General features: G+C 41.0%; 1 protein-coding gene and 1 long non-coding RNA gene across 4 annotated transcripts in view; one reads left to right on the forward strand and one right to left on the reverse strand.

Annotated features, from left to right (window-relative positions):
- Nucleotides 1–11,585, forward strand: part of LOC140712903 (uncharacterized) — a 74,095-nt gene extending 62,510 nt beyond the window's left edge. Inside the window, exon 3 of the long non-coding RNA XR_012094719.1 lies at nt 9,812–11,585. This is a non-coding gene — a long non-coding RNA (uncharacterized lncRNA). The remainder of the gene's footprint in view (nt 1–9,811) is intronic.
- ZNF169 (zinc finger protein 169) overlaps nt 1–22,389 on the reverse strand; it is a 133,263-nt gene extending 110,874 nt beyond the window's left edge. For all 3 annotated transcript variants that reach the window (XM_073021434.1, XM_073021433.1, XM_073021435.1), the window contains exon 1: nt 22,283–22,389. The gene's annotated coding sequence lies outside the window, so the exon portion shown is untranslated. The remainder of the gene's footprint in view (nt 1–22,282) is intronic.

The raw sequence follows: 22,389 nt of genomic DNA on the forward strand, positions 1-22,389 counted from the left end.
GAAAGACCTGATCATCCCTTTGCTCGACACTGTAAAGGGTCTGTACTGAGTGAGGAGGATTAGTAAAAGAGGAAAGAAGGCCTCTTGGCAGTTGAGATAGAGAAAGGCATCAGTCTCCTGCCCATCCCTGGGCAATGGAATGTCTCCCCTTGAAGTAAAACCGATTGTATGTTCTATATACTGAGAGAGGAGAAAACCGCCCTAGGGCTGGAGGTGGGATGTGCTAGCAGCAATGCTGCTCTTTATACACTGAAAATGTATAAATACAGCCGGGCACGGTGGCTCGAGCCTGTAATCCCAGCACTTAGATCGAGACCATCCTGGCTAACACAGTGAAACCCCATCTCTACTAAAAATACAAAAAATTAGCCGGGCATGGTGGCAGGCGCCTGTAGTCCCAGGCGCCTGTAGTCCCAGCTACTCCGGAGGCTGAGGCAGGAGAATGGCGTGAACCCGGGAGGCAGAGCTTGCAGTGAGCTGAGATCCAGCCTAGGCGATAAAGTGAGAGTCCGTCTCTAAAAAAAAAAAAAAAAAAAAAAAAAAAAGATAAAAAAGAACAAACATTTCAAAATATATATTTTTAAAATCCATATGATCATGACTATACTAATAAATACAGAAAATCATTTGACAAAATTCATAGCATTCATAGGAACTCTCAAAAAACTAGCAATAGTGAGAAATTTCCTAAACTTGATACAGATTTTCTTAAAAACAGCTACAGCTAACATCATACTTCACAGTGAAAGACTCAATGTCTTCCAGGTGAGACCAAGAACAAGGCAAGGATGTCTTCTCTCGCCATTCTTTTTCATCTCTGTGCTGGAAGTTCTAAGGCAAGCAAAAGCAGTTAGGTGATGCCACATAAATGATGGAGTGGGGAGTTCCAATAATCAGTCCAGTCCCTCCACTGAAGCATCCATTAAGCTGGCAAAATCTGACAGAATCAACTTTTTCAAACTCTGGATTCTAATACAAAACTGGGAGCAACCAGGGAAGTGCTTAATGAAAAAAGAAATTTTTGTTTTTGCTTCCTTTCTTATCAGTTCCACTTCCCAGGTCACCAATAGCAATGGGAACAGGGACCTGCATTCCTAGTGTGGCTTTCTGATGCCAATAACCATGTTGCCCCAAAATTATGGCTCTGAGTTTTTGTTTTATTTTTTTGAGACTGTGTATTGCTCTGTCGCCCAGGCTGGAGTGCAGCGGCGCCATTTCGGCTCACTGCAACCTCCGCCTCCTGGGTTCATGCCATTCTCCTGCCTCAGCCTCCCGAGTAGCTGGGACTAGAGGTGCCTGCCACCACGCCTGGCTAATTTTTTTGTATTTTTAGTAGAAATGGGGTTTCACCGTGTTAGCCAGGATAGTCTCCATCTCCTAACCTCGTGATCCGCCCACCTCAGCCTCCCAAAGTGTTGGGAATACAGGCATGAGCCACCGTGCCCAGCCTGGCTCTGAGTTTTGACCTGACAATTCCCTGAGGGACTGGTGCATAGGAAAAGCTTTTTTACAACGCCTTCAGGCTAGAGTGGTTTTCCAGATGACATCTGTCAAAAGCATTCAAAGACATATACTACACACAGCTGTCTGGATCAAGGTACGGCGAATGGTGCAGGGGCTGCTGGGTGGCATACAGAATCAAATATCTGGAAAGAAGGAAGTTGAGGCAGAAGTTTCTTGGGAATTAATGGTTTTGAAGGGCTACTGCGTATACCGGAGAACCCAGAGTGCAATATGCATGCACAAGGCTGGAAACATGCTCATAAAAAAAGAATGATAGAACTCTAGGCTTGCACCTTTGGCTGATTTTTGGACTCTGTGCAAGCAGGAAGTAAAGACTAAGTCAGAGTCATAGACAGCCTGGCTAAGCATTGAAGGAATTCCTCAGCTCAGATCCAATCTGCAAAGACTAAGAGAGTTTTTTGGTTTTGGTTTCTTTTTGGACCCAGCTGTTAAGGCACATCTCTGTGAAATAACTGCTAAAATAAGAGAAGAGACGTCAGTGACCACATAAGACAAGGAATATAGTGTTTGCAAATATAATTTGGAAAAGTCACTAAACAATTGGATGATGGCAAACATCTACAATCAACAACAGCAAACACTGGGGAGGAGGGAGAATCAGCTTTTCACATTATAATATTCCAAATATCCCCCCTTTATTTTATTTTATGTATTTATTTATTTACTTTTGGAGATGTAGTCTTGCTCTGTCGCCCAGGATGGAGTCCAATGGTGTGATCTTGGCTCACTGCAACCTCTGCCTCCCGGGTTCAAGACTACTTTCTCTTTGCCTCAGCCTCCCATATAGCTGGGATTACAGGCACGCCCGACCACACCTGGCTAATTTTTGTATTTTTAGTAGAGGCAGGTTTCACCATGTTGGCCTGACTGGTCTCGAACTCCTGACCTCAAGTGATCCGCATGCCTTGGCTTCCCAATGTGCTGGGATTACAGGTATGAGCCACCATACCCAGCCCAAATATCCCATTTTTAATAAAAAAATTGTATGGCATACAGAGAAACAGGAAAGTATGGCTAGCCAATAGGAGTAAAGAAATTAATAGAAACCATCCTTGAGGAAGCCCAGACTAAATATAAAAAGTTTTAAATCACCTGACCTGAATATGCTCAAAGAGCTGAAGGAAATCAAGAACAAAGAACTAGAGAGAACCAAGAATATATGAACAAATAGAGAATATCAATACATAGAAAATATAAAAAGAAATTCAAATAGAAATTCTAGAGTATGTGTTTAGGTCATAAGGGCTCCACCATCATGAATGAATTAATGACCCCATAGAAAGGGTTTGTGGGAGTGGATTTGCTCTCTCTTCTCCTTCCACCTTCCACTATGTGAGGATGCAGCAAGAAGGCCCACACAAGATGTTGGTGCTTTGTTCTTGGACTTCCCAGGCTTCAATACTGTGAGAAACAAATTTCTGTCCTTTATAAATTAGCTAGTCTGTGGTATTTTATTATAGAAGCATAAAACAAACTAAGATACCTCTTCTTACCACTTCTATTCAGTAATGTAATGAAGGTTCTAACTAATGCAAGAAGGCAATTTTTTAAGAAGCAGAAGGAAGATAAATTGCACCCAGATTGATAAGAAATAGTAAAACTGTCTTTATTCACAGATGACATGATCCAAATTGTAGTAAACTCTAAGGAATCCCCCCAAATACTACCAGAACTAATAAATGAGTTTAATAAGGCTACAAGACACAGATCAGTATATGAATGTCAACTGTATTTAGCAATGAACAATCTGAATATCAAATTAAGAAAACAATATGTTCACAATATTATCAAAAACAATAAAGAGCTGCACACAGTGGCAAACACTTGTAGTCCCTGCTATGTGGAGGATGGGGCAGGAGGATCACTTGAGCACAGGAGTCGAGGTTATAGTACACTATGATCACACCTGTGAATAGCCACTGTACTCCAGCCTGGGCAAAAGAACAAGACCCCGTCTCAAAAAAAAAAAAAAAAAAAAATAACAGGAATAAATTGAATAAAAGAAGTGTAAGACTTACACACTGAAAACTCCAAAAGACTGCTCAAATTATAAATCTAAAGAAATTGAGAGATCATTCCAGGTTCGTGGACAGGAAAACTCAGCATTGTTATCAATTTGCTATCCCTGTCAAAACCCAAGATTTTTTAAGAAACTTACAGGCTGATTGTAAAGTTTACATAGAAATGCATGTAACTTAGAGTAGAAAAAACAATTTTGAAAAAGAACAACACTGGAGGACTTATACTACTCAATTTCAAAACTTTATAAAGCCACAGTAATCAAAACAGTATGGTACTAGCATAAAGATATATAGATTAATGAAACAGAATAGAGGTCAAGCAATAAGGCCTCCTATATATAGTGAATTAATTTTCAGTTAAGGTGCCAGGCCAATTCAACTAAAAAAAGACAGTCTTCTAAACAAATGGTGCTGAAACAATTGAATAGTTTGACGGTCTGACATTTTCCTAGAAGGTTAAATTTAACATGCAACTCAGCAATTCCTCTCCTAGGTATTTCTCCTAGAGAATTGAAAACAGATGTCTACAGAAAGAATTGTGGACATTAATGCTGTGTAGCAGCATTAATCATAAGAACCAAAGCTAGGAAAAAAAAAAATCCAAATACCCACCAACTGGTGAAAGAATAAACAAGGCTGGTATGGTGGCTCATGCCTGTAATCCCAGCACTTTGAAAGGCCAAGGCAGATGGATCACCTGAGGTCAGGAGTTTGAGCCCAGCCTGGCCGACATGCTGAAACCCGGTTTCTACTAAAAACACAAAAATAGCCAGGCGTGGTGGCAAGCACCTGTAATCCCAACTATTCCAGAGGCTGAGGCAGGAGAAGGCTTGAACCTGGGAGGCGGAGGCTGCAGTGAGCCAAAATCACGCCACTGCACTCCAGCCTGGGAGACACAGCAAGACTCTGTCTCAAAAAAAAATTAAGATAAAGAAAATTTGATATCTATACAAGAGAATACTACTCAGCAATATAAAGAAACAATTGAGCTCAGGAGGTCGATGCTGCAGTGAGCCAAGATCACAATGCTGCACTCCAGCCTGGGAAACAGAGTGAGAACCTATTTCCAAAAAAAAAAAAAAATATATATATATATATATAAAATCACACCAAGAATGAACCTTAAAAACATGCTAAATGAAAAAAGTCATATTCAAAGGTCTACATATTGCATGATTCTTTTAGGAATTAAGTCACCATTTTCCCCAATCACGAAAGAAGGATGTATCAAGCAGATATTATTATTATTTTTGAGACGGAGTCTCGCTCTGTTGCTCAGGCTGGAGTGCAGTAGTGTGATCTCGGCTCACTGCAAGCTCCGCCTCCCGGATTCACGCCATTCTCCTGCCTTAGCCTCCCGAGTAGCTGAGACTACAGGCGCCTGCCACCATGCCTGGCTAATTTTTTGTATTTTTAGTAGAGTTGGGGTTTCACCGTGTTAGCCAGGATGATCTCGATCTCCTGACCTCGTGATCCACCCATCTCGGCCTCCCAAAGTGCTGAGATTACAGGCGTGAGCCACCGCGCCCAGCAGGACATGATTTTTAAGTGCACGAATTACTGTAACAAGATGCCAGGCAAAACAAGGACTATACACACACACACCCCCACCCACCCACACCTACTTGCATTTGAGAGCCTGTCATGTGAAATGTGCTCATGTTCAGTACTCTGGACAATATACCTAGGTGTCTAAAATGAGACCTTGGGTTTAAGAAACAGGCTACGTTACCTGAGATAAGCTATATAATTTTCTTTTAAACATCTGTTTCTATATCAGTATTTCATTGTAAGTCATGAAAAGTCTATAAATAATAAGTTCTGCATTAGGGTAACTGCAGAGGTTCAAAGTTTGCAGTTGCCATTCAAGAGAGCAAAAATGTAACAAAAATTTTTGTTGCTGAATATCTTGAGCCCCCATGTCTACTAATGGCAGAACACTGACATTTCATCCATTAAGGGAATTGTCTTGACTTTTGCCGTCAGCCTCTCACCACTTCATGTTCATGCTCACGTTCATGGTCCTGCTACAGATGTCAGAGATCCATTGTCTACCATCCTTATCTAAGCCACAGGCTTCTTCCTAACTATGGCCCCTTAGCACCTTTGCTCTTCCCTCACACTTTGGGGCTTTCCCTGGACTTTCCTATGCGGGATCCTGTGAAGGGAGCTTTTCTCTGCAAGTTTCATAACCCCTGTTCACTATAAGGTAGTTCATTTTTCTCACATAATACAAAGTGTAGAGGAGACCAGATGCTGGCACTGACTCAACAGCTCAATAATGTCAGAACTCTAGGTTGGTATTATTGACCCTTAGTGGTCATAGATGGCTGCAGTAGCTCTGATCATCACACAACCACATTCAAACCTAAGCATGATGTAGGTAGGTGCAGTGGCTCACACCAGTGATCCCACCACTCTGGGAGCCCAAGGTATAAGGATGCCTGAGCCCAGGAGTTCAAGACCAGCCTGGACAACATAGCAAGACTCCATCTCTAAAACAGAAAAAAATTAGCCAGACATGGTGGTGTGTGCCTAAAGTCCAAGCTATCTGGGAAGCTGAGGTAGGAGGATCACTTGAGTAGGGGAGGTCAAGGCAGCAGTAAGCCGTGACCACACCCCTGCACTCCAGCCTATGTGACAAAGCGAGACTCTGGGGTGGGGAAGAAAAGAAACCTCCCTACTGCTGCTCCTTACATCTCATTAATCAAATCTGGTCACATGCCTACCCCTAGACAAAAACCTAGGGTAACTTTCCTGAGATCCATACCTCAACAAAATCAAGGTTCTCCTAGCAAGGGGATATTTGGGTAGGCAAGTCACAGTGCCTGCCACAGAACCTACCTGTCTTTAGCCAGAGCATTCTTCAAGTCTTTCACTGCTGTGGGGCCACGATGTAAACAACCCTTCCCTAGCTTTGTGGTCTCAGGTTATGCCCTGGGGAAAAAATGCAAATCAACCATCCCCTGATCCTGGATTCCCCTTAATCCACACAGGTAGTCCCAACCATGCCCATGACAGTGTGTGCACATGGACCTCTTCTACAGCACTCAGCAGTCTGACTGGTTTCATTTTCTCACGTCTTACTGCTTGCTAGTAACTCTGCTTGGGTGGAAAAAAAGGCATGGTTCAATATGCATCTTTCTCTAGTCCATTGCAGACCAGCTGGTTGGGGAGACCCTAACCCAGCGGCGCTAGAGGCATTAAAGACACATACACAGAAATAGAGGTGTGAAGTGGAAAATCAGGCGTCTCACAGCCTTCAGACATGAGAGCCCCACAGAGAGATTTCCCCATATATTTATTAACAGCAAGCCAGTCATTAGTACTGTTTCTATAGATACTCGATTAACTACAAGTATCCCTTACGGGAAACGAAGGAATGGGCCAAATTAAAGGAATAGGTTGGGCTAGTTAACTGCAGCAGGAGAATGTCCTTAAGGCACAGATCGCTCATGCTATTGTTTGTGGCCTAAGAATGCCGTTAAGCGGTTTTCCGCCCTGGGCGGGGTGTTCCTTGCCCTCATTGGTAAACCCACAACCTTCCAGTGTGGGCGTTACGGCCATCATGAACAGGTCACAGTGCTGCAGATTTTGTTTATGGCCAGTTTTGGGGCCAGTTTATGGCCAGATTTCTCTAAAATATTTCAGTAAAAATGATAAATTTAGAATATGTGAAACTAGAAATACTTTTAGAGTGTCTTTCTCTGTCGTCCAGGCTGGAGTGCAATAGCGCAATCTCCAGTCACTGCAACCTCCACCTCCCTGGTTCAAGCGGTTCTCTTACCTCAGCCTCACAAGTAGCTGGGATTACACGTGCCCACCACTATGCCCAGCTATTTATTATTTTTAGTAAGACAGGGTTTCATCATGTTGGCCAGGCTGGTCTCGAACCCCTGACCTCAGGTGATCCGCCTTGCCTTGGCTTCCCAAAGTGTTGTGATTACAGGCGTGAACCACTACGCCAGGCAGAAATACTCATTTTGAAATCACCCCTAATCCTATCACACCTCATTTCCTTGCTCTTTTCCTACACATCTTCACCTAAATCAGTGCACATGAAATTGATGCAGTTTTGCCACAACTTAAATCTTTAAAGAACTGTACCATGTAAGGTATCTTAGAAAACATACCCAACTATCTCAATTCATAAAGGAAATCTGAAGCCCCAAATATGAGAACATTCCTAGAACCTGCTTCCTTCCTTCCACTGGAACAAGGGGCTGGGCAGCAGAGGGGCACGATGGGAAATTCCACTGAATTTCCTTTCAGCCTTCTCACCCCTGGAGCCTTTTAAATGTATTAACTGCTCATGATCAGGCAAGAGTGATTCACGCCTGTAATCCCAGCACTTTGGAAGGCCACAGTGGGTGAATCACTTGAGGCCAGGAGTTCAAGACCAGCCTGGCCAACATAGTGGAACCCCATCTCTAATAAAAATTTTAAAAATTACCTAAATCCCATCTACTCCACCCAGGAGGTGGAGGTTGCAGCAGTGAGCTGAGAGATCACACCACTGCACTCTAGCCTGGAAAACAGGGTGAGACTGTGTCTAAAAAAAAAAAAAAAAAAAAATTAAATACACTACTGTTCAAAATAGTTGGAAAAAGATGGCATGCTAATGCACAAATTCCAGTCTCATTCTTAGAACAAATGCTCGAACTAGTGAAACGAGAGATAAAGAGTTTTTACAAGGTAGTGTCTGCCTGAGCAGACTCAAACAGTAATTACTCAAGTAAAGAAAGGAAGCTGTCCTGGCCAGCACTTTGGGAGGTAAAGGTCAGAAGATAATCAGGAGTTCAAGATCAGTCTGGGCAACATGGTGAAACTCTCTCTACAAGAATAAAATTAGCCAGGCATGGCTGTGTGCACCTCTAGTCCCAGTTACTAGGAAGCTCGAGTCTGGGAGGTCAAGGTTTGCAGCAAGCTGTGATCATTTCACTACATTCCAGCATGGGTGACAGAATGAGACCATCTCAAAAACAAAAACAAAAACAAAAACAAAAACAAAAAGGAGGGTGATCCTGAGCAGTTAACTGTCTGGACAAAGTCACACAAGTGTTTACAAAAATGGAAGAGCTGGAAATGGCTCACATTAGCTTTATTAATACATCTGTAACTCATCATCCAATGACCAAATTATTGCTAATGAGAAATGAAACTAAGAACAAATCATAGTAATTACAAATGAAAAATGCATCTAATACTGCAAGGATGGGGATAAGGATGACTTAAAAACCACAAGTTTTAAAGTATGTAATGTTTTTATTGAAAAGATGTGTAACAAAACATGTAACACCATTACCCTGTCAAGGAAATCATTTTCATTTTATTGACCTTCCAGTTCTTATACATATTAAACAAACAAATCACTGTTACATACCATAATGGGCAGCAGCTCAATTACCCATTCCCACACCATGCAATTCCATCCCAATAGCCCCAAATTTTAAATCCAGAAGACAAACCTAGAAACATGGCAAGATAAATATTTACAGTGTAGAAAAACAACAGTATTTCAAGTTTTGTTAAATTCTTTCCTTCAGACATAATGTAGACATCGAGACAAGAGAAACCTGAGCAAAAACAAAACCATGCTTTCTAAACTTTCCAGTGACCCCAAAAGGGAGAGACACCAGCAACTAAGTATACTTCAGAAGTCTCAAATTCTCATTAGTTGACTTTCAGTTATCAATGTCAGCACCATGCTGCAGTTTATAAATCCCTAATGCAAACACTGCTCTTTGGTATTCTTCTAATGTTTTCATTTGAGAAAACCTGCAGAAAGAACTCTGCTTACACCAAAGCAAAGTAGCAAGGAAACAGGTTACCGTTGAATAATAAGGCCCTAAGAAAGGCAGCAGGTCGTATAGTTACCTCCTTGTGGGCAAAATCCCTGCCCTAAAACTATGCAACCTACTACCTCTTCCTAGGAACCCATTTTTTTTTTTCTTGCTGGTCTTCTACTTGGCAGATGCACTTCAAATTAACCTGTTGAATTAGGTCATGTTCTTTTGAGTTTTGGTTCAAATTCAAACTAATCAGAATTCTTTCACTCATGCTTTCGAAAAGTCATCTGGCCATATATGACCTTGGTAAAAAGTCGCAAATATATTTGCTTAAAATGCAACCTCAGGTCACAAAGGAACAAGAAAGTAATCTAATTACATCACAGGATGTAAGCCAGTAGTCTAACACTCAGCCCACCACCTATTACTGGAGTCCTGGACTTTTAAACATTACTTTTTTTTTTTTTTTTTTTACAGAGTCTCGCTCTGTCACTCAGGCTGGAGTACAATGGTGTGATCTCGGCTCACTGCAACCTCCACCTCCCGGGTTCAAGTGATTCTCCTGCCTCAGTCCCCCAAGTAGATGGGATTACAGGCGCCCACCACCACACCCAGCTAATTTTTTGTATTTTTAGTAGAAACAGGTTTTCACCATGTTAGACAAGCTGGTCTCAAACTCCTGACCTCAGATGATCCACCTGCCTCGGCTTCCCAAAGTGCTCGGATTACAGGCATGAGCCACCACGCCCGGCCTAATTTTTGTATTTTTATTAGAGACAAACCACCAGCTGGTCAGGATGGTCTTGAACTCCTGACCTCAGGTGCTCCACCCACCTCAGCCTCCCAAAGTGCTGCGATTACAGGTGTGAGCCATGGTGCCCGACTCAATTACCAACATTTAAATATCAAATTTCATAAAATCTCCAGTCTCTCCTGGTAACTGGAAAAGTAGGTGACAATGTAAACCCTACTTGCTATCAACCACAGCAAATTACTGTATTTCCCAGTTACAGCTAGCCCCTCCTGGGCCTCTGATGGTATTTCAGTTTTTGACCCCTGAATTAAAGTAAACAGAAACAAATTCTGATGAATTTCATCATCATTAAAAACAAGCTTTTAGTCACTCTATCCATAAAGGCACTTTTAAAGTTTTATTTCAATTTACTTACTCTGCTTAGCTAATAATGTCTTTACGCAATTAATATATAAATTAATTTTTCTGCAGGGCTGAGTTTAATTATTAAAGATACGTTTCCAACTGAAGGCGGCAACATGATGCTGGAAGAACATGTGCCAGAAAAACCACAAAACGACTGTACTTGCTACACTTTCAGCAAAAGAGTTATACGTATTTTCAATTCACAAAGATTAAGCCAAAGAGAATTCTTAGAACATTCTCACTCTTCTTTGGCACATCAAAAGGCAACAAATGTCATTTTCTCCCATGTTTTTATGTGCAGTTTAGAACAAAGACAAATTATCTATGCAGCTGTCCACAGTGGATAAAACAAAAAGCATAAATTTGGTCCAGAGTAAGTCACCTGGGTTGGGCCCATCCAAGGAAGTCTGATGTTGCTACTCCCATGAAAAGTACCAATGGCACTGCACAGTGATTATCTTAGATATTAAAGATAAACAAAAATTTCTCCTTAGATTTCCATTTATTGGAAATGACTGGAGAGGGAGGAACTTCTCCCTCACCTCCACACTGCCTCTTTTCCAACACAAAATAGTTTAAACAACATGCACTTAGAGAGCTTTTAGCCTTGCTTGTTGATTACAAGACCCAAGTTAAGAGTATGGCTTGCCCATCGTAGGAAAGCTAAAACATGGGCCTTCATGGGTGTTAAAATTCAAGAAAACTTTTCCAGCATTTTTTCTATTTTCTTTAAAGCAGCAACCTATGGACTTCCCCATCTGACATTTTCAAGTGATTCCACTGTGTGAATGAAGGACTACTTCAGGGTTTGAGGACAAAGCTGAGATCTTAGCACTTACCAGTGAGCAAAGGTAGAACCCAGAGCCCATCTCCCCTTTTCCAGCTGCTGAGTAAAGTCTGGCTCAATCAACATATCAATGAAGCAGTGCTTACAACATTCTCCAAGACCACCCAAAACCCAAACTGGAAATAATCATGATTAATCTAACTCATTTGGCTCACACAGTGCCCTTCCAGTATGTATTTACCTTTACCACCCAGGACCTCACCTTGGACGTGTGTACCAGGATGTAAGGCAATAAACCTATTCACAATTCCAAAAGGGCCTGGTCCTCTAATTAAGATTTCCTGAAGGCTACTTACTTACTTTCTCTACTCATTAAGATTTTTGCTTAACTTCAAATTTCTGAAATATACCATATGTGAAAAATTTAAATGTTGATTTCTGTGCTACTGTACTATACTTGAACAGAGAAAATTAACTGATAAACTGTAAATACAGAAAGTCAAAATTAATTCTTCTGAGTTTTAATATCGTCTAAATAAAAACAAAATAATGCAGCAAGTCTACTCCTCAGGGAAGGCAATAGATTGTATAGTTATCTCCTGAACAGGGTAAAATCACTACCCCACAACTATACAATCTACTACCTCACTCTGATAGAGCAATCTTTTCTTCTGGAATGGAAAGTACAATCTCTTTCAAAAGAAAATGTCAACATAAAATTATCAGCATCAATCAAAATAAAAAAATACATTTATTCTGACACAGAGAAATAAGACAAGAGGCAAAAGGTATCCCCACCCCCATCCAGTATACTTGCTACAGACTTTACCTCTAAAGTAATAAACTTACAGGCCATAAACAAATGCTGCACTACATCTTTTTAAGACAAGTTAATCTTAAATATTGTACAATTAGTTAACTGACTTTCTATGAGACCACCTGGATGCAGACTTTTCTATCACGTTAGGAAAGACAGTAGATTGTATAGTTATCTCCCAGTGGTGGGTGTGACCCTAAAACTATACAACCTACTACCTCATCCCACAGTGAAGAGAACATCCAGGGTGAATGATGAAAAGGAATCACAGCTGACCACCACAGGAAGGCTTTTTTTTTTTTCCTCCTCGGTAATCTTGGTTTCCTGTGTGAGTGACAAGAAAAAAAAAGTATTAGACCATTCACTTATGTTGAAAATGAAGTTTAACTCAACATTTTGGCTACATGCACAATCTATGCTGTGCTTTTGGCTACATGCACAATCTATGCTGTGCTTTCTTTTCATTTCCTGTATTTCATTAATAGTATTTTAAATGCTTGGTTATCTGAATCCACTCCTAAAACCATGTATTTACAAGATTCAGAAATCACCTTTTTACCACCACCTTTTACTGAACTGTTGTTCTTATAGTTCCTACAAATCAAAATTTATGAAAAAACTTATCCTTCAAGAAACAACAAAAAATCATTACAGAAAAATACAACAGCCTCTAATTAAAAATCCAATGACTTCAAAACCCAAAAGTGCTGTACATCATGCATAATCCAAATGCACCAACGTACCATCAGATGATATAAAAAATACACACAGAGAGAAACTAATTTTTAAACGAACCTACTCATTTATCCCATGCCAGCAAACACTAAGTGGTCTTATTAGAACTAAATCAAAGATAATCACCTGGATCTGATTCAGGGTCAGGATTCTTTAGACAGAAAGGTAATACGTGCACTGAAGGTAGAGTCCAAAATCTTTAATAACCCCAAGTAATCTAAACCGTATTATTACTCTTTAATTTACAGACTTCATATTTAGGAGGTAGCTACTACAAAGATCATTTTTTAAGATAGGGACTACATTTATTTTGTAGTGATTTAGTAATCAAAAGCACTAATTTTTAAAATTGCAAAATGTATAAAAAACATACGGCTCAATATAATAGAATTTAAAGTCTAGAAATAAACCCATACATGGGTCGACTGATTTTCAACCATGCCAAGACAATTCAACTGGGAATCGTTTTTTTTGTTGGTTTTTTTTGAGACGGAGTCTCGCTCTGTTGCCCAGGCTGGAGTGCAGTGGCACGATCTCGGCTCACTGCAAGTTCCGCCTCCCGGATTCACGCCATTCTTCTGCCTCCCGAGTAGCTGGAACTACAGGTGCCCACCACCACGCCCAGCTAATTTTTTTTGTATTTTTAGTAGAGACGGGGTTTCACTGTGTTAGCCAGGATGGTCTCAATTTCCTGACCTTGTGACCAGCCCACCTCAGCCTCCCAAAGTGCTGAGATTACAGACGTGAGACACTGCGCCCGGCCGGGAATCATTTTTTCAACAAATAACGTAGAGACAGCAGTATATCCACATGCAAAAGAATGGATTTGCATTCTTCTTTGTATACTGGTGTGCAAATCATACCACATAAAAAAGTAGCTTAAAACAATCTAATTTAATGGTAAGCAAAATTATTTTAATAGATATTTCACCAAAGATATAACTCATAAGCACAAATGGCCAACAGGCACATGAAAAGATACTACATTATTCATTAGGATGGCTAATAAAATTAATGAAAGTGTTGACAAGGCTGCGGAGAAAACTGGAACCCTTAGATTGTTGGTAGGAATGTGAAATGGTGCAGCTGCTTTGGAGAACAGTGTAGACAAGTCAAACAGTTGTTGTAAGAGGAATCAGAAATACATATTTGGTGTTTGTCTCCATCTGAAGATCCTGGCTGGCATACAGCTCCTAAAACCCTCAGAATTTCCCAAGTGATGAATGTCTGTTTAATGTTACTGAGTTGATTGGTGCCTCCTATCATCCCCCCAGGAGGGGGATGGTCACCAGAAAGACCAAGGCGTGATTAGTGGGGTGGAACTTTCAGACTCACCCCCTCAACCTCCAGGTAAGGCAGAGAGGATGGAGAGTAGGCCAATCATCAAAGGCCAATAATGTAATCAATCATGCCTAAGTATGAAACCTCCACAAAAATCCCTTAAGTGTCAGGATTTGGAGAGTTCTGAGTTGAAAAACACATCTTCTTGCCAGGAGGGTGGTGTAACCCTAACTCCATAGATACAGAAGCTCCTCTGCTAGGAACCCTCCTGGACTTCAGCTTAAGGACCTCTTCATCTGGCTATAATAAACCAGTGACAGTAAGTGTCTTCCTGTGTTCTGTGAGCCATCCCAGCAAATTGTAGACCCAGTGGAAGAAGTTGTGAAACCCCCTAATTTATACCTGGTTGGTTAAAAATTCAGGCGGAAACCTGGGACTTGAAACTGGCATCTGCAGCGGGTACAGTCTTGCATGTTAGAGCCCTCAACCTGTGAGGTTTGTACTAACTCCAGGTAGTTTCAGAATTAAATTGAATTGCAGGACACTCTGTTGGTGTCGAGTTGAAGAATTGATTGTTGATGTTGGAACTGGTTGGTGATGAGTAAAAAACAGTTCAACGTATGACCCAGCAATTCCACTTCTAGGTATATATCCTAGAGAACTGAACATAGCTGGGTGTGGTGGTGCAGGCTTATGGTCCCAGCTGAGTTACTCAGAAGGCTGAAGCAGGAGGATAGATCGCGCCTGGGAGTTAAAGTTGCAGGGGGCTATGATCACACCACTGATCTCCAGTCAGAGCAAGAGAGTGAGACCCTGGCCCTCCCTGCAAAAAAAAAAAAAAAAAAAGAGCAAGAGAATTGAAAAACCATGTACTCGAAAGTTCACAGCATTACTCATTTAGAGTCAATAAAAACCAGGGTTCAAATCCTGGCCCTACTACTAATTCATTGTCACTGAAACCTTGCAAAAGAAATTTAGCCAAAGTCCCTCAGCTTTCCTACCTGCAGTATCAATGTGTCTGTAAGAAAAAGGGATTAATACCATATATCCAAAATATGTAAGGCCCCACTACTTCATCATCTCTAGATGAAAACTGGTGCTAAGAAACTTAACAACTTGCCCCAAATTAGAGGAGACAGCACTGCATCACCAAACTATACTACATTTTAGACCATTTCAATTCATTTCAATTCTACAAGGCCAGGTTATGCAAAGTACGAACTTGCAGACACACTTGTCCCTAAAGTCAGGCTCTTTATAAGCCAAAATACTTCCCATGAATCAGCACTGTCCTTACTTTTATTTTTCACTTTTTAATTTTTTTGAGACGAGGTCTCACTCTGTCGCCCAAGCTGGAGTGCAACTGTGTGATCTCGGCTCCTGAAACCTCCGCCTCCTGGGTTCAAGCGGTTTTCCTGCCTCAGCCTCCTGAGTAGCTCGGATTATAGGCATGCACCATCACGCCCAGCTAATTTTTGTATTTTTAGTAAAGATGGGGTTTCACCATGTTGGCCAGGCTGTTCTCGAACTCCTGACCTCAGGTGATCTGCCTGCCCGCCTTGGCCTCCCGAAGTGCTGGGATTACAGGCGTGAGCTACTGCACCCAGCCTAGTCCTTACTTTTAAAACAGTAACAGCCAAAACAAAAACAAAAACAACAAAAAAACACAAAAAACAAAAAAACAAAAACGGCTGAAAGAAAAAGCATCTGATACCTCTACTACAATCCTCAACTGCTTACCAATTTTCTCAAATTTATTTTTTTTCCAACCTTGGTGTCACATGCTTACTTCGTATTGTTCTTTCTCAATCCAGCTATATAAATACATTATTGCTAGAATGCACTCTGGTAATTTACATACCAAGTGCTATTACATGACCCTCAATTTTTTGAAAAGTATATGTATATAAATAATCCAATAAATAATATTGCTCACAAATCAATACTCTTACTCTAATGTGTTATTTTATTATATACATAAACTGATTTTATAATCTAATGGTTCCCAGCCTGCAGTTCAGAAAACACTGATTAGAGCAAATGGTGGAAACTAAAACCAGAAAGGTGAGGAAAAGCAATGTTCAGTCAGGGCGAGCTCTCATAAATACTAAACATAATCCATGAATTTATGGATTACAAGAACCCATGGAAATATTCATTTAGAAGTTAATTAAAAATCTTAACTAATTGCAACTATATAATGCTTGCCTCCTGGGAAAGAGTGGGTTGATAGCCAGTATACACTTAGTACTTGAAATTTTTCTGTCTACAGTTAATGCTGGCTCTCCATTTACTATGTCCTTGGACATATCATCTAATTTCTGGGCCTTTGTTTACTTCTTAGGCATGATACTACTAGCTAAATTATCAAAATTTGAGCCTTCTGATACTCATGTCTTAAAAAGTAACAAAAATACTTTTATATCCACTTTCTATCGTTATTCACATACTACCTCAATCTATAGGTGGAACTACCCTCCCATTAAAAGTTATGGCAACTGGCCATGTGTAGTGGCTCATGGCTGTAACCCCAGCACTTTGGGAGGCCAAGGCAGGCAAATCATGAGGTCAGGAGTTCGAAACCAGTCTGGCCAATATGGTGAAATCCCCTCTACTAAAAATACAAAAATTCACTGGGTGTGGTGGCATGCGCCTGTAGTCCCAGCTACTCGGGAGGCTGAGGCAGAAGAATTGCTTGAACCCGGGAGGTGGAGGCTGCAGGCAGCCGAGATCACACCACTGCACTCCAGCCTGGGCAACAGAGCAAGATGCCATCTCACCAAAAAAAAAAAAAAAAAAAAAAAAAAAAAAAAAAAAAAAATATGGCAACTGGCCAGGCGCAGTGGCTCATGCCTGTAATCCCAGCACTTTGGGAGGCCCAGGTGGGTGGATCACCTGAGGTCAGGAGTTTCAGACCAGCCTGGCCAACATGGTGAAAACCCATCTCTACTAAAAATACAAAAATTAGCCAGGCATGGTGGTGTGCGCCTGTATTCCCAGCTACTAGGGAGGCTGAGGTAGGAGAATCGCTTGAACCCAGGAGGCAGAGGTTGCAGTGGACTAAGATTGCGCCATTACACTCCAGCCTGGGCAACGAGCAAAACTCTATTTCAAATAATAATAATAATAATAATAATAATAATAATAATAATAATAATAAATAAATTTATGGCAACTAAAAGTCAAAATTCAACTTAGATGAAATGTATCTTCAACTTATTTTTTTCAGCTGAGCATACCAGTACAGGAAAATAGTTAAGGGCAATAGCTTCCGGGTCAAGCAGCCAAGCAGCTACTCAGTGGCTGTGTTCTCTCATCGCCACTTGGGGGAACTGTAACATCCACACCTCATGGGGTTGCTGTCAGGACTGCGATACACACCAAGAAATTTAACGACTGAGAAGTTAACTCAATAAATGGCAACTGTACTTAATAAATTAATTTGACAAACTATCCTAACAGTAATTTTACCTTTCCAGATATACTTGTGATGGTTAAAAATACTATCAATTTAAAGCATACTACAAGCAGGCAACTATTAGTTATAGATTTGTCTATATCTACACTTACATCAAGTAAGTTTTCATAACTAAGTTATTAACATTCACATTCCTAATTTCATTTTTGTAATGAGTTTGTTTTAAATTAACATAAAAATGGTATTTTTATGGTGTACATAAAATAGGTTTATATTATGGCTAAATCAAGTTAATTAACGTATGTACTATCCCCACAGACTTATTTTCTTATGGTGAAAACACTGAAGAACACATTCCTCCTAACTTTAAAATATTTTTTAAAATAGCTTCTAATTTCTTAAAATACACTAAACTTTAGTCCAAATGCAAGCACACTCTACCTTTTAAGCACTTAATATCTAGTAAGAGTTTAAATTTTCTGAGCTAAGACACTTCCCTACACTTTACACTTTTACATTAATTTAAATACTCCTATAACAGAAGTAGCTCAAAAAGTTCACAAGTAAAATAAACTATTTCCTCCAGTCTCATCTCTGTTTCATATTCTATAATCAAATACAAATCAAAATTACAACACTGGCTACTATAATTTCTTTCAATATCAAATAGTTGGTTACCAACAATTATCTGACAATGATGCAGGCTGAGTATTACATTAATAAGCAAACTCTCCGATAGTATTTTGCTTCCATCGATAGAGCATGTGCAACACATGAGATAATGAATTCTTCACACTTATAACTACGTTTCTCTAAAGAAATTTAACCTAATTCTAATTTAAGATTTTTATTTCTTATTCTATCAAACATCAAACTAACCCTGAGATTAAGTTTGAAATGGCTAAGTACTAGGTCAGGTTTGAATGGCTAAGTACTAGGACTATTCCTTATTTCCTTTCACTTTTAGACACATAGCAGACACTTAAGATAGTCTTAAAGAATATCCAACTTGGCTGGCTTGTTTTGCTGACCATTATACATAAACCATTATTTCTCAACCCTTTAAAAATCTTCTGCCTTCCTATCCTCCATTACACTGTTATGTTCTTGGGTTGAAAAAACCACTATGTAGTGTACACATCCCCCCAGCCAAGAAAAAAAGTAGGGTCTAATTATTTAATCTAGATTCCACAGTTTACTATAATTAACTGTATCCTTAGTAGGCAATTCATAGTCTATACTGCGCAAGAGTAAATTCATTAAGAAAAAAGTTCTCTTCTAAGCATTCGAGAATTATGTAAGTGGCCAATAAAAATGTGGGGTGGGTTTCTCAGGTGACCAAAAAAGTACTGTAACTTCCTGTTAATGAAAAATTCACACAAAGCAGAAAAGTATCCTCAGGGGATTGCCTCCAGGATATTTCCTTCTCCCGGAGGAAACAAGTCCCTTATAAAATGTGTCATATTTGCATGTAACCTGCACACATCCTCCTATATAACTTAAAATACCTAATACAATGTAAAATTATGTAAATAGTCACTATACTATATTGTTTTTGTTTGTATTATTTTTGTTGTATATACTTTTTTTCTCCAAATATTTTCCATCCGAGATTGAATTCAAGGATGCAAAATCCTTGGACAGAAAGGCCAACTGTGCTTAACAGAAAAGCAAAATACTCCCAACTTGTATACATTATGTTATTGTAGAACAAATCACCCAAAATGTCTTATTCTTAGAGAAGCAAAAGAAACTTAAAAGTACAGCTGTTGGCTGCCTCAAAATACTTCAATCTTGTATCTAGAAAGGGCCTAAGAAATCACCTGATTCAGCCAGGAACCCAGTGGCTCACACCTGTAATCTTAGCACTTTGGGAGGCTGAGGAAGGAGGATCACTTGAGCTCAGGAGTTGGAGACCAGCCTGGGCAACCCAGTGAGACTTTGTTTCTATCATTAAAAAAAGAAAAAAGAAAAAAAAAAATCACCTAATGCAATTTCTTCACAATTGAGATGAAACTGTGGAGAGACAACATTTTTGACTGTTTATCTGAAACTACAACTATTCAGCAAGAGAAATCTAATTTTTAAAAAATCTAATTTTTTTAAAACACAGTGCACTAAAACTGCACTGTTCATTTGGTAGCTGTTAGTCACATGTTACTACTGAGCACCTGAAATGTGATTAGCCCCAAGTGTATGTGCCACAAGTGTAAAACACAGTCTGGATTTCAAAGACTTAGTACCAAAAATAGAGTAATGGCTCTCATATTTTGTCTGTTTATTTAATGAAGTCCATTCTTAAGTGATTATACAATGCTCAGAACACCCACACAGGCAAAAAGCATATACCGATCAGTCCTGAGGTCACATTAGGCAATGCTGACAACTCACTACTGGGGATTCGGATTCTTCTAGTCTCATCTAGACATGGACAGATAATTGGCAATTAATATTCTGGGATGGAAAAGATCTCTTATGGTCTAAAGAAAAGCTTCGCAGGCTATTAAAAAATACTATGATTAAAACGCATACTGGTCATGGACGGCAAATTTATTTCCCAACTTGTGAAAACTAAAGTGAGCGGCTCATATTCCACCAAATATAAACAGCCCATTTAATACTCCTTAAAAAATATTAAACTATAATACTTTATACAATGCTATAAACGAGAAAAACACCCTACAGAATAAGTTTTTCAACTTTTGACGCTCAGCTTCACAGGATTATTTTGCAGGAATACACGTGTCGAGCTGCATCACCACGCTATTTTGTATTCAATTGAATATTTTCTACTTTTACAAAAACTCGGATCACCACCCACTAAAGTGACTTCATGACACAATGACTCAGGACCTACAGTTTGAAACACTAGTTTGGCGCTCTTAACACTCAGTAATTCCCATATGAGTAGTTGTTATACTATCCTAGCTATTAAAATAAAAAATACACAATGTCTAGTGTACTGCTCTCTAACCCCAGAAATGTCTAGTTAAAGGAATAAAATGACCTTAAGGTATAAACATTTGAAACTAACTTTTTAATACTTATTTCTTCACTCTGTAAAACTGAACGCAGTTACTTACACATTTTCGTTTTAGAAATGGTTGTTGTTTCACTCCACTTTTCACACTTGGAAGATTCTTAAGGGTCTCAAGTTCAACAGAGCTTCAATTTAAGTGAGGGGAACCCACAGCCTATCTACACATAAAAATACTCTCTAATTGTCACTGCAATGTAACGATCCAAAAAAGTTAACTTTTTCCCTCACACTGTAATTGTACCTAAGTGATACATTTTAAAATGCTATTTAATACCACTGAATTCACAAGACATGAAATTTGTCTATTCTCAAAGCTGAGGTTTCAAAGTAAACTTTTAACAAATATGTATAATAAATCAAACATTCTCACAAAACCCAAAGTAAATTCCAAGTTTTCACTTCCCTAAGTACACGTACTTCCTGAATATACAGTAAATAAAACCAGGCCCTGCCAAACACCAGAAGAATTCTGGATATAAACAATTATTTCCTAAACTACACAGAAATGTGGGATTTGACATTCAATGTTCTTACACTTCAGGCCAACAGAAATAAATGCAAAGGAATGCCACATGATGTTTTAACTTTAGGAACTGGATGCCAAGAAAGCAGTATTTATCAATGAGGTTAAAAAGCAAAACTCAACCAGTTTCCCGATTTACCTCAAGATTTTAACATTCCCTGTCTTCTCTGCCTTTTTTCCTGTCTGCCCACCCTCTCATTAGTCAATTTTTTAGAATCAGAAAGTTGAAAAATACATACCATCACCTCTGACACAGAATCTACTGTAAAAAGTTGAAAGACCGAAGGGCATTACTGGCCAAGGACATACAGGTTACCACATTCCTCACACTGGAGCCCGCCGGGGAAGTTTATTAGCAAGCCTTCTCCAGGCACTCCGTTCCAAGTTTGTAGTGTCGAGTCAAAAGGCCAGCGCTGTTTCCGGTGACACCGAGTCACAAATCTCCAAGCCCCGTCCCCCGGGATACGATTTCCTCCCGCTCCCGCGTTCCCCTCCCCCTCGCCAAGGACGGCAGCCGCAGCGGACCTCCAGCCGCAGCAGCTGCTTCAGGAAGGGAGGCTGCACTTGGCCGCGGGAGCAGGGGCATGCAGCCAGCTACGACTCTCCCGCCCTCCCCGCCCGCGCCTTCCCGCCCCGTCCCCCCGCCCCTCGCACTTCCTACCTTCCCTCCTTCATCCCAACCCCCAAGGCCAAGGTCTCCCCGGCCCACAAACTTGATAGCGGAAGTGACGTCAGAGGCACCTGGCGGCGCCTACATCCAGTCACGCCACAGTATGAGGCGGCGCCGGCCAACAGGCGCCGGCCGGAGGGCGGGCCTTCCGCCCGCCCCAAGTTTGATTGAAGCGGGGGGAAGGGCGGGGTAAGGAATGTGAAGAATGACCCCCCTCCCCCGCCCTGTCGGTGAGGAGCTGGGCGGGAAGCGGAGGGGGTTGGGGCCGGCCCCGCGGCGGCCACGCGGCACCCCTCCCCCGTGCCCCGAGCGCCCGCAACCTCCGCTCGCGACCCGCCGGCCTCCCGGGACTACTCACCCGCTGGAGGCGGCAGGCCGCCCCACGAGTCCCAGCCCGCGCTAGCCGGACGGGCGCGGGCCGGCCCACGGCTCTCCCATTCTGCCCACCAGCTGCCGCGAGTCTCAGGGAGAAAAAATGGCGACGGACCCGCGCTCGCCGCCGCGTCCACCATACCCACCTCACGCTCGCGGAGAGGGCCGTCGCCGCCGCGGGAATGTCCCGGCCCTCGCGCCCGCCGCCGCCGGGAGAGCAGCGCGCCAGGACCCGGATGAAGGCGCGGGCGTG

Source organism: Chlorocebus sabaeus, chromosome 12 (assembly GCF_047675955.1).
Source record: "Chlorocebus sabaeus isolate Y175 chromosome 12, mChlSab1.0.hap1, whole genome shotgun sequence".
NCBI lineage: Eukaryota > Metazoa > Chordata > Mammalia > Primates > Cercopithecidae > Chlorocebus > Chlorocebus sabaeus.